Source organism: Triturus cristatus, chromosome 1_1, assembly GCF_964204655.1.
Source record: "Triturus cristatus chromosome 1_1, aTriCri1.1, whole genome shotgun sequence".
Classification (NCBI taxonomy): Eukaryota; Metazoa; Chordata; class Amphibia; order Caudata; family Salamandridae; genus Triturus; species Triturus cristatus.
Window position 1 is genome coordinate 451,946,120 of NC_140579.1, and position 13,531 is coordinate 451,959,650.

The window sequence follows — 13,531 nt, forward strand, 5'->3', positions numbered from 1 at the left end:
TTTCACTTGGAAAATCTTCGAAGTGTGGAGTTTCGGAAGTTACAAATATTCCTCTAAAATCAGTCGAACTACGAATTCCGATTTACTTACCTGTTATCAGGAGAGAACCCAGTGCTGCATCTTTTAGCCAAGCACTGACCCTGAAAAGTAATTCTAAGCGTACTCACCAGTAACTTGTATTTCCTTCCATAGGAATCCATTGTGTGGTTTTCAGCAGAAAAGTTTCGAAGTGTGGAGTTTTGGAACTTACAAATATTCCTCTAAAATCAGTCGAACTTCGAATTCTGATTTACTCACCAGTTATCAGGAGAGAACCCAGTGCTGCATCTTTTAGCCCAGCACTGACCCTGAAAAGTAATTCTAAATGTACTTACCAGCAACTTGTATTTCCTTCCATAGGAATCCATTGTGTGGTTTTCAGCAGAAAAGTTTCAGTGTCAATTTTTGGAACGTACAAAAATTCCTCTAAAATCAGCCGAACTACAAATTCCGATTTATTCACCTGTTATCAGGAGAGACCTCAGTGCTTAATCTTTAAGGCCAGTACTGATCCTGAAATGTAATTCTAACCGTACTTACCAGTAACTTGAATTTCCTTCCATAGGCTAACACTGACTGGTTTCACTTGGACATTCTTCGAAGTGTGGAGTTTTGGAAGTTACAAATATTCCTCTAAAATCAGCCGAACTACGAATTCCGATTTACTCACCTGTTATCAGGAGAGACCTCAGTGCTGCATGTTTAAGCCCAGTACTGATCCTGAAAAGTCATTCTAACCATACTTACCAGTAACTTGAATTTCCTTCCATAGGCTAACATTGACTGGCTTCAATTGGAAATTCTTCGAAGTGTGGAGTTTTGGAAATTACAAATATTCCTCTAAAATCAGCCGAACTACGAATTCCGATTTACTCACCTGTTATCAGGAGAGACCTCAGTGCTGCATCTTTTAGCCCAGCACTGACCCTGAAAAGTAATTCTAAGCGTACTTACCAGTAACTTGTATTTCCTTCCATAGGAATCCATTGTGTGGTTTTCAGCAGAAAAGTTTCTAAGTGTCGATTTTTGGAACCTACAAAAATTCCTCTAAAATCAGCCGAACTACGAATTCCAATGTACTCAACTGTTATCAGGAGAGACCTCAATGCTGCATGTTTAAGCCCAGTACTGATCGTGAAAAGTAATTCTAACCGTACTTACCAGTAACTTGAATTTCCTTCCATAGGCTCACATTGACTGGTTTCACTTGGAAATTCTTTGAAGTGTGGAGTTTTGGAACTTACAAATATTCCTATAAAATCAGCCGAACTACGAATTCCGATTTACTCACCTGTTATCAGGAGAGACCTCAGTGCTGCATGTTTAAGCCCAGTACTGATCCTGAAAAGTAATTCTAAGTGTACTTACCTGCAAATTGTATTTCCTTTCATAGGAATCCATTGTGTGGTTTTCAGCAGGAAAGTTTCTAAGTGTGGAGTTTTGGAACTTACAAATATTCCTCTAAAATCAGCCGAACTACGAATTCTGATTTGCTCACCTGTTATCAGGAGACAACCCAGTGCTGCATCTTTTAGCCCAGCACTGACCATGAAAAGTAATTCTAAGCGTACTTACCAGTAACTTGTATTTCCTTCCATAGGATTCCATTGTGTGGTTTTCAATAGAAAAATTTGTGTCCATTTTTGAAACGTACAAATATTGCTCTAAAATCAGCCGAACTACGAATTGCAATTTACTCACCTGTTATCAGGAGAGAACCCAGTGCTGCATCTTTTAGCCCAGCACTGACCCTGAAAAGTAATTCTAAGTGTACTTACCAGTAACTTGTATTTCCTTCCATAGGAATCCACTGTGTGGTTTTCAGCAGAAAAGTTTCGAAGTGTGGAGTTTTGGAACTTACAAATATTCCTCTAAAATCAGCCGAACTACGAATTCCGATTTACTCGCCTGTTATCAAGAGAGAACCCAGTGCTGCATGTTTTAGCCCAGCACTGACCCTGAAAAGTAATTCTAAATGTACTTACCAGCAACTTGTATTTCCTTCCATAGGAATCCATTGTGTGGTTTTCAGCAGAAAAGTTTCAGTGTCGATTTTTGGAACGTACAAAAATTCCTCTAAAATCAGCTTAACTACAAATTCCGATTTATTCACCTGTTATCAGGAGAGACCTCAGTGCTTAATCTTTAAGGCCAGTACTGATCCTGAAATGTAATTCTAACCGTACTTACCAGTAACTTGAATTTCCTTCCATAGGCTAACACTGACTGGTTTCACTTGGACATTCTTCGAAGTGTGGAGTTTTGGAAGATACAAATATTCCTCTAAAATCAGCCGAACTACGAATTCCGATTTACTCACCTGTTATCAGGAGAGAACCCAGTGCTGCATCTTTTAGCCCAGCACTGACCCTGAAAAGTAATTCTAAGTGTACTTACCAGTAACTTGTACTTCCTTCCATAGGAATCCATTGTGTGGTTTTCAGCAGAAAAGTTTCTAAGTGTCGATTTTTGGAACTTACAAAAATTCCTCTAAAATCAGCTGAACTACGAATTCTGATTTACTCACCTGTTATCAGGAGAGACCTCAGTGCTGAATCTTTAAGGCCAGTACTGATCCTGAAAAGTAATTCTAACCGTACTTACCAGGAACTTGAATTTCATTCCATAGGCTAACATTGACTGGTTTCACTTGGAAAATCTTCGAAGTGTGGAGTTTTGGAAGTTACAAATATTCCTCTAAAATCAGTCGAACTACGAATTCCGATTTACTTACCTGTTATCAGGAGAGAACCCAGTGCTGCATCTTTTAGCCAAGCACTGACCCTGAAAAGTAATTCTAAGCGTACTCACCAGTAACTTGTATTTCCTTCCATAGGAATCCATTGTGTGGTTTTCAGCAGAAAAGTTTCTAAGTGTCGATTTTTGGAACGTACAAAAATTCCTCTAAAATCAGCCGAACTACGAATTCCGATTTACTCACCTGTTATCAGGAGAGACCTCAGTGCTGCATGTTTAAGCCCAGTACTGATCCTGAAAAGTAATTCTAACCGTACTTACCAGTAACTTGAATTTCCTTCCATAGGCTAACATTGACTGGTTTCACTTGGAAATTCTTCGAAGTGTGGAGTTTTGAAACTTACAAATATTCCTCTAAAATCAGCTGAACTACGAATTCCGATTTACTCACCTGTTATCAGGAGAGAACTCAGTGCTGCATCTTTTAGCCCAGCACTGACCCTGAAAAGTAATTCTAAGCATACTTACCAGTAACTTGTATTTCCTTCCGTAGGAATCCACTGTGTGGTTTTCAGCAGAAAAGTTTCGAAGTGTGGAATTTTGGAACTTACAAATATTCCTCTAAAATCAGTCGAACTTCGAATTCTGATTTACTCACCAGTTATCAGGAGAGAACCCAGTGCTGAATCTTTTAGCCCAGCACTGACCCTGAAAAGTAATTCTAAATGTACTTACCAGCAACTTGTATTTCCTTCCATAGGAATCCATTGTGTGGTTTTCAGCAGAAAAGTTTCAGCGTCGATTTTTGGAACGTACAAAAATTCCTCTAAAATCAGCCGAACTACGAATTCCGATTTATTCACCTTTTATCAGGAGAGACCTCAGTGCTGAATCTTTAAGCCCAGTACTGATCCTGAAAAGTAATTCTAACCGTACTTACCAGTAACTTGAATTTCCTTCCATAGGCTAACATTGACTGGTTTCACTTGGTAATTCTTCGAAGTGTGGAGTTTTGGAACTTACAAATACTCCTCTAAAATCAGTTGAACTTCGAATTCCGCTTTACTCACCTGTTATCAGGAGAGAACTCAGTGCTGCATCTTTTAGCCCAGCACTGACCCTGAAAAGTAATTCTAAATGTACTTAGCAGCAACTTGTATCTCCTTCCATAGGAATCTATTGTGTGGCTTTCTGCAGAAACGTTTCGAAGTGTGGAATTTTGGAACTTACAAATATTCCTCTAAAATCAGTCGAACTTCGAATTCTGATTTACTCACCAGTTATCAGGAGAGAACCCAGTGCTGCATCTTTTAGCCCAGCACTGACCCTGAAAAGTAATTCTAAATGTACTTACCAGCAACTTGTATTTCCTTCCATAGGAATCCATTGTGTGGTTTTCAGCAGAAAAGTTTCAGTGTCGATTTTTGGAACGTACAAAAATTCCTCTAAAATCAGCTGAACTACGAAATCCGATTTATTCACCTGTTATCAGGAGAGACCTCAGTGCTTAATCTTTAAGGCCAGTACTGATCCTGAAAAGTAATTCTAACCGTACTTACCAGTAACTTGAATTTCCTTCCAGAGGCTAACATTGACTGGTTTCACTTGGAAATTCTTTGAAGTGTGGAGTTTTGAAACTTACAAATATTCCTCTAAAATCGACCGAACTACGAATTCCGATTTACTTACCTGTTATCAGGAGAAAACTCAGTGCTGCATCTTTTAGCCCAGCACTGACCCTGAAAAGTAATTCTAAGCGTACTTACCAGTAACTTGTATTTCCTTCCATAGGAATCCATTGTGTGGTTTTCAGCAGAAAAGTTTCTAAGTGTCGATTTTTGGAACGTACAAAAATTCCTGTAAAATCTGCCACACTACGAATTCCGATTTACTCACCTGTTATCAGGAGAGACCTCAATGCTGCATGTTTAAGCCCAGTACTGATCCTGAAAAGTAATTCTAACCATACTTACCAGTAACTTGAATTTCCTTCCATAGGCTAACATTGACTGGTTTCACTTGGAAATTCTTCGAAGTGTGGAGTTTTGGAAGTTACAAATATTCCTCTAAAATCAGCCGAACTACGAATTCCGATTTACTCACCTGTTATCAGGAGAGACCTCAGTGCTGCATGTTTAAGCCCAGTACTGATCCTGAAAAGTCATTCTAACCATACTTACCAGTAACATGAATTTCCTTCCATAGGCTAACATTGGCTGGTTTCACTTGGAAATTCTTCGAAGTGTGGAGTTTTGGAACTTACAAATATTCCTCTAAAATCAGCCGAACTACGAATTCCGATTTACTCACCTGTTATCAGGAGAGAACCCAGTGCTGCATCTTTTAGCCAAGCACTGACCCTGAAAAGTAATTCTAAGCGTACTCACCAGTAACTTGTATTTCCTTCCATAGGAATCCATTGTGTGGTTTTCAGCAGAAAAGTTTCTAAGTGTCGATTTTTGGAACGTACAAAAATTCCTCTAAAATCAGCCGAACTACGAATTCCGATTTACTCACCTGTTATCAGGAGAGACCTCAGTGCTGCATGTTTAAGCCCAGTACTGATCCTGAAAAGTAATTCTAACCGTACTTACCAGTAACTTGAATTTCCTTCCATAGGCGAACATTGACTGGTTTCACTTGGAAATTCTTCGAAGTGTGGAGTTTTGAAACTTACAAATATTCCTCTAAAATCAGCTGAACTACGAATTCCGATTTACTCACCTGTTATCAGGAGAGAACTCAGTGCTGCATCTTTTAGCCCAGCACTGACCCTGAAAAGTAATTCTAAGCATACTTACCAGTAACTTGTATTTCCTTCCGTAGGAATCCACTGTGTGGTTTTCAGCAGAAAAGTTTCGAAGTGTGGAATTTTGGAACTTACAAATATTCCTCTAAAATCAGTCGAACTTCGAATTCTGATTTACTCACCAGTTATCAGGAGAGAACCCAGTGCTGCATCTTTTAGCCCAGCACTGACCCTGAAAAGTAATTCTAAATGTACTTACCAGCAACTTGTATTTCCTTCCATAGGAATCCATTGTGTGGTTTTCAGCAGAAAAGTTTCAGCGTCGATTTTTGGAACGTACAAAAATTCCTCTAAAATCAGCGGAACTACGAATTCCGATTTATTCACCTTTTATCAGGAGAGACCTCAGTGCTGAATCTTTAAGCCCAGTACTGATCCTGAAAAGTAATTCTAACCGTACTTACCAGTAACTTGAATTTCCTTCCATAGGCTAACATTGACTGGTTTCACTTGGTAATTCTTCGAAGTGTGGAGTTTTGGAACTTACAAATACTCCTCTAAAATCAGTTGAACTTCGAATTCCGCTTTACTCACCTGTTATCAGGAGAGAACTCAGTGCTGCATCTTTTAGCCCAGCACTGACCCTGAAAAGTAATTCTAAATGTACTTAGCAGCAACTTGTATTTCCTTCCATAGGAATCTATTGTGTGGCTTTCTGCAGAAACGTTTCGAAGTGTGGAATTTTGGAACTTACAAATATTCCTCTAAAATCAGTCGAACTTCGAATTCTGATTTACTCACCAGTTATCAGGAGAGAACCCAGTGCTGCATCTTTTAGCCCAGCACTGACCCTGAAAAGTAATTCTAAATGTACTTACCAGCAACTTGTATTTCCTTCCATAGGAATCCATTGTGTGGTTTTCAGCAGAAAAGTTTCAGTGTCGATTTTTGGAACGTACAAAAATTCCTCTAAAATCAGCTGAACTACGAAATCCGATTTATTCACCTGTTATCAGGAGAGACCTCAGTGCTTAATCTTTAAGGCCAGTACTGATCCTGAAAAGTAATTCTAACCGTACTTACCAGTAACTTGAATTTCCTTCCAGAGGCTAACACTGACTGGTTTCACTTGGAAATTCTTCGAAGTGTGGAGTTTTGGAAGTTACAAATATTCCTCTAAAATCAGCCGAACTACGAATTCCGATTTACTCACCTGTTATCAGGAGAGACCTCAATGCTGCATCTTTAAGCCCAGTACTGATCCTGAAAAGTAATTCTAAGCGTGCTTACCAGGACCTTGAATTTCATTCCATAGGCTAACATTGACTGGTTTCACTTGGAAATTCTTCGAAGTGTGGAATTTTGGAACTTACAAATATTCCTCTAAAATCAGCCGAACTACGAATTCCGATTTACTCACCTGTTATCAGGAGAGACCTCAGTGCTGCATGTTTAAGCCCAGTATTGATCCTGAAAAGTAATTCTAACCGTACTTACCAGTAACTTGAATTTCCTTCCATAGGCTAACATTGACTGGTTTCACTTGGAAATTCTTCGAAGTGTGGAGTTTTGAAACTTACAAATATTCCTCTAAAATCGGCCGAACTACGAATTCCGATTTACTTACCTGTTATCAGGAGAGAACTCAGTGCTGCATCTTTTAGCCCAGCACTGACCCTGAAAAGTAATTCTAAGTGAACTTACCTGCAACTTGTATTTCCTTCCATAGGAATCCATTGTGTGGTTTTCAGCAGAAAGGTTTCTAAGTGTCGATTTTTGGAACGTACAAAAATTCCTCTAAAATCAGCCGAACCACGAATTCCGATTTACTCACCTGTTATCAGGAGAGACCTCAATGCTGCATCTTTAAGCCCAGTACTGATCCTGAAAAGTAATTCTAACCATACTTACCAATAACATGAATTTCATTCCATAAGCTAACATTGACTGGTTTCACTTGGAAATTCTTCGAAGTGTGGAGTTTTGGAAGTTACAAATATTCCTCTAAAATCAGCCGAACTACGAATTCCGATTTACTCACCTGTTATCGGGAGAGACCTCAGTGCTGCATGTTTAAGCCCAGTACTGATCCTGAAAAGTCATTCTAACCATACTTACCAGTAACATGAATTTCCTTCCATAGGCTAAAATTGGCTGGTTTCACTTGGAAATTCTTCGAAGTGTGGAGTTTTGGAACTTACAAATATTCCTCTAAAATCAGCCAAACTACGAATTCCGATTTACTCACCTGTTATCAGGAGAGAACCCAGTGCTGCATCTTTTAGCCAAGCACTGACCCTGAAAAGTAATCCTAAGCGTACTCACCAGTAACTTGTATTTCCTTCTATAGGAATCCATTGTGTGGTTTTCAGCAGAAAAGTTTCTAAGTGTCGATTTTTGGAATGTACAAAAATTCCTCTAAAATCAGCCGAAGTACGAATTCTGATTTACTCACCTGTTATCAGGAGAGACCTCAGTGCTGCATGTTTAAGCCCAGTACTGATCCTGAAAAGTAATTCTAACCGTACTTACCAGGAACTTGAATTTCCTTCCATAGGCTAACATTGACTGGTTTAACTTGGAAATTCTTCGAAGTGTGGAGTTTTGAAACTTACAAATATTCCTCTAAAATCAGCTGAACTACGAATTCCGATTTACTCACCTGTTATCAGGAGAGAACTCAGTGCTGCATCTTTTAGCCCAGCACTGACCCTGAAAAGTAATTCTAAGCATACTTACCAGTAACTTGTATTTCTTTCCGTAGGAATCCACTGCGTGGTTTTCAGCAGAAAAGTTTCGAAGTGTGGAATTTTGGAACTTACAAATATTCCTCTAAAATCAGTCGAACTTCGAATTCTGATTTACTCACCAGTTATCAGGAGAGAACCCAGTGCTGCATCTTTTAGCCCAGCACTGACCCTGAAAAGTAATTCTAAATGTACTTACCAGCAACTTGTATTTCCTTCCATAGGAATCCATTGTGTGGTTTTCAGCAGAAAAGTTTCAGTGTCGATTTTTGGAACGTACAAAAATTCCTCTAAAATCAGCCGAACTACGAATTGCGATTTATTCACCTTTTATCAGGAGAGACCTCAGTGCTGAATCTTTAAGGCCAGTACTGATCCTGAAAAGTAATTCTAACCGTACTTACCAGTAACTTTAATTTCCTTCCATAGGCTAACATTGACTGGTTTCACTTGGAAATTCTTCGAAGTGTGGAGTTTTGAAACTTACAAATATTCCTCTAAAATCGACCTAACTACGAATTCCGATTTACTTACCTGTTATCAGGAGAAAACTCAGTGCTGCATCTTTTAGCCCAGCACTGACCCTGAAAAGTAATTCTAAGCGTACTTACCAGTAACTTGTATTTCCTTCCGTAGGAATCCATTGTGTGGTTTTCAGCAGAAAAGTTTCTAAGTGTCGATTTTTGGAACGTACAAAAATTCCTCTAAAATCTGCCAAACTACGAATTCCGATTTACTCACCTGTTATCAGGAGAGACCTCAATGCTGCATCTTTAAGCCCAGTACTGATCCTGAAAAGTAATTCTAACCGTACTTACCAGGAACTTGAATTTCATTCCATAGGCTAACATTGACTGGTTTCACTTGGAAATTCTTCGAAGTGTGGAGTTTTGGAAGTTACAAATATTCCTCTAAAATCAGCTGAACTACGAATTCCGATTTACTCACCTGTTATCAGGAGAGACCTCAGTGCTGCATGTTTAAGCCCAGTACTGATCCTGAAAAGTCATTCTAACCATACTTACCAGTAACATGAATTTCCTTCCATAGGCTAACATTGGCTGGTTTCACTTGGAAATTCTTCGAAGTGTGGAGTTTTGGAACTTACAAATATTCCTCTAAAATCAGTCGAACTTCGAATTCTGATTTACTCACCAGTTATCAGGAGAGAACCCAGTGCTACATCTTTTAGCCCAGCACTGACCCTGAAAAGTAATTCTAAATGTACTTACCAGCAACTTGTATTTCCTTCCATAGGAATCCATTGTGTGGTTTTCAGCAGAAAAGTTTCAGTGTCGATTTTTGGAACGTACAAAAATTCCTCTAAAATCAGCCGAACTACGAATTCCGATTTACTCACCTGTTATCAGGAGAGACCTCAGTGCTGCATGTTTAAGCCCAGTACTGATCCTGAAAAGTAATTCTAACCATACTTACCAGTAACTTGAATTTCCTTCCATAGGCTAACATTGACTGGTTTCACTTGGAAATTCTTCGAAGTGTGGAGTTTTGAAACTTACAAATATTCCTCTAAAATCAGCTGAACTACGAATTCCGATTTACTCACCTGTTATCAGGAGAGAACTCAGTGCTGCATCTTTTAGCCCAGCACTGATCCTGAAAAGTAATTCTAAGCATACTTACCAGTAACTTGTATTTCCTTCCGTAGGAATCCACTGTGTGGTTTTCAGCAGAAAAGTTTCGAAGTGTGGAATTTTAGAACTTACAAATATTCCTCTAAAATCAGTCGAACTTCGAATTCTGATTTACTCTCCAGTTATCAGGAGAGAACTCAGTGCTGCATCTTTTAGCCCAGCACTGACCCTGAAAAGTAATTCTAAATGTACTTAGCAGCAACTTGTATTTCCTTCCATAGGAATCTATTGTGTGGCTTTCTGCAGAAACGTTTCTAAGTGTGGAGTTTTGGAACTTACAAATATTCCTCTAAAATCAGTTGAACTTCGAATTCCGCTTTACTCACCTGTTATCAGGAGAGAACTCAGTGCTGCATCTTTTAGCCCAGCACTGACCCTGAAAAGTAATTCTAAATGTACTTAGCAGCAACTTGTATTTCCTTCCATAGGAATCTATTGTGTGGCTTTCTGCAGAAACGTTTCTAAGTGTGGAGTTTTGGAACTTACAAATATTCCTCTAAAATCAGCCGAACTACGAATTCCGATTTACTCACCTGTTATCAAGTGAGAACCCAGTGTTGCATCTTTTAGCCCAGCACTGACCCTGAAAAGTAATTCTAAGCGTACTTACCAGTAACTTGTATTTCATTCTATAGGAATCCATTGTGTGGTTTTCAGCAGAAAAGTTTCAGTGTCGATTTTTGGAACGTACAAAAATTCCTCTAAAATCAGCTGAACTACGAAATCCGATTTATTCACCTGTTATCAGGAGAGACCTCAGTGCTTAATCTTTAAGGCCAGTACTGATCCTGAAAAGTAATTCTAACCGTACTTACCAGTAACTTGAATTTCCTTCCAGAGGCTAACACTGACTGGTTTCACTTGGAAATTCTTCGAAGTGTGGAGTTTTGGAAGTTACAAATATTCCTCTAAAATCAGCCGAACTACGAATTCCGATTTACTCACCTGTTATCAGGAGAGACCTCAATGCTGCATCTTTAAGCCCAGTACTGATCCTGAAAAGTAATTCTAAGCGTGCTTACCAGGACCTTGAATTTCATTCCATAGGCTAACATTGACTGGTTTCTCTTGGAAATTCTTCAAAGTGTGGAATTTTGGAACTTACAAATATTCCTCTAAAATCAGCCGAACTACGAATTCCGATTTACTCACCTGTTATCAGGAGAGACCTCAGTGCTGCATGTTTAAGCCCAGTACTGATCCTGAAAAGTAATTCTAACCGTACTTACCAGTAACTTGAATTTCCTTCCATAGGCTAACATTGACTGGTTTCACTTGGAAATTCTTCGAAGTGTGGAGTTTTGAAACTTACAAATATTCCTCTAAAATCGGCCGAACTACGAATTCCGATTTACTTACCTGTTATCAGGAGAGAACTCAGTGCTGCATCTTTTAGCCCAGCACTGACCCTGAAAAGTAATTCTAAGTGTACTTACCTGCAACTTGTATTTCCTTCCATAGGAATCCATTGTGTGGTTTTCAGCAGAAAGGTTTCTAAGTGTCGATTTTTGGAACGTACAAAAATTCCTCTAAAATCAGCCGAACCACGAATTCCGATTTACTCACCTGTTATCAGGAGAGACCTCAATGCTGCATCTTTAAGCCCAGTACTGATCCTGAAAAGTAATTCTAACCATACTTACCAGTAACATGAATTTCCTTCCATAAGCTAACATTGACTGGTTTCACTTGGAAATTCTTCGAAGTGTGGCGTTTTGGAAGTTACAAATATTCCTCTAAAATCAGCTGAACTACGAATTCCGATTTACTCACATGTTATCAGGAGAGACCTCAGTGCTGCATGTTGAAGCCCAGTACTGATCCTGAAAAGTCATTCTAACCATACTTACCAGTAACATGAATTTCCTTCCATAGGCTAACATTGGCTGGTTTCACTTGGAAATTCTTCGAAGTGTGGAGTTTTGGAACTTACAAATATTCCTCTAAAATCAGCTGAACTACGAATTCCGATTTACTCACCTGTTATCAGGAGAGAACCCAGTGCTGCATCTTTTAGCCAAGCACTGACCCTGAAAAGTAATTCTAAGCGTACTCACCACTAACTTGTATTTCCTTCTATAGGAATCCATTGTGTGGTTTTCAGCAGAAAAGTTTCTAAGTGTCGATTTTTGGAATGTACAAAAATTCCTCTAAAATCAGCCGAAGTACGAATTCCGATTTACTCACCTGTTATCAGGAGAGACCTCAGTGCTGCATGTTTAAGCCCAGTACTGATCCTGAAAAGTAATTCTAACCGTACTTACCAGGAACTTGAATTTCCTTCCATAGGCTAACATTGACTGGTTTAACTTGGAAATTCTTCGAAGTGTGGAGTTTTGAAACTTACAAATATTCCTCTAAAATCAGCTGAACTACGAATTCCGATTTACTCACCTGTTATCAGGAGAGAACTCAGTGCTGCATCTTTTAGCCCAGCACTGACCCTGAAAAGTAATTCTAAGCATACTTACCAGTAACTTGTATTTCTTTCCGTAGGAATCCACTGTGTGGTTTTCAGCAGAAAAGTTTCGAAGTGTGGAATTTTGGAACTTACAAATATTCCTCTAAAATCAGTCGAACTTCGAATTCTGATTTACTCACCAGTTATCAGGAGAGAACCCAGTGCTGCATCTTTTAGCCCAGCACTGACCCTGAAAAGTAATTCTAAATGTACTTACCAGCAACTTGTATTTCCTTCCATAGGAATCCATTGTGTGGTTTTCAGCAGAAAAGTTTCAGTGTCGATTTTTGGAACGTGCAAAAATTCCTCTAAAATCAGCCGAACTACGAATTGCGATTTATTCACCTTTTATCAGGAGAGACCTCAGTGCTGAATCTTTAAGGCCAGTACTGATCCTGAAAAGTAATTCTAACCGTACTTACCAGTAACTTTAATTTCCTTCCATAGGCTAACATTGACTGGTTTCACTTGGAAATTCTTCGAAGTGTGGAGTTTTGAAACTTACAAATATTCCTCTAAAATCGACCTAACTACGAATTCCGATTTACTTACCTGTTATGAGGAGAAAACTCAGTGCTGCATCTTTTAGCCCAGCACTGACCCTGAAAAGTAATTCTAAGCGTACTTACCAGTAACTTGTATTTCCTTCCGTAGGAATCCATTGTGTGGTTTTCAGCAGAAAAGTTTTTAAGTGTCGATTTTTGGAACGTACAAAAATTCCTCTAAAATCTGCCAAACTACGAATTCCGATTTACTCACCTGTTATCAGGAGAGACCTCAATGCTGCATCTTTAAGCCCAGTACTGATCCTGAAAAGTAATTCTAACCGTACTTACCAGGAACTTGAATTTCATTCCATAGGCTAACATTGACTGGTTTCACTTGGAAATTCTTCGAAGTGTGGAGTTTTGGAAGTTACAAATATTCCTCTAAAATCAGCTGAACTACGAATTCCGATTTACTCACCTGTTATCAGGAGAGACCTCAGTGCTGCATGTTTAAGCCCAGTACTGATCCTGAAAAGTCATTCTAACCATACTTACCAGTAACATGAATTTCCTTCCATAGGCTAACATTGGCTGGTTTCACTTGGAAATTCTTCGAAGTGTGGAGTTTTGGAACTTACAAATATTCCTCTAAAATCAGTCGAACTTCGAATTCTGATTTACTCACCAGTTATCAG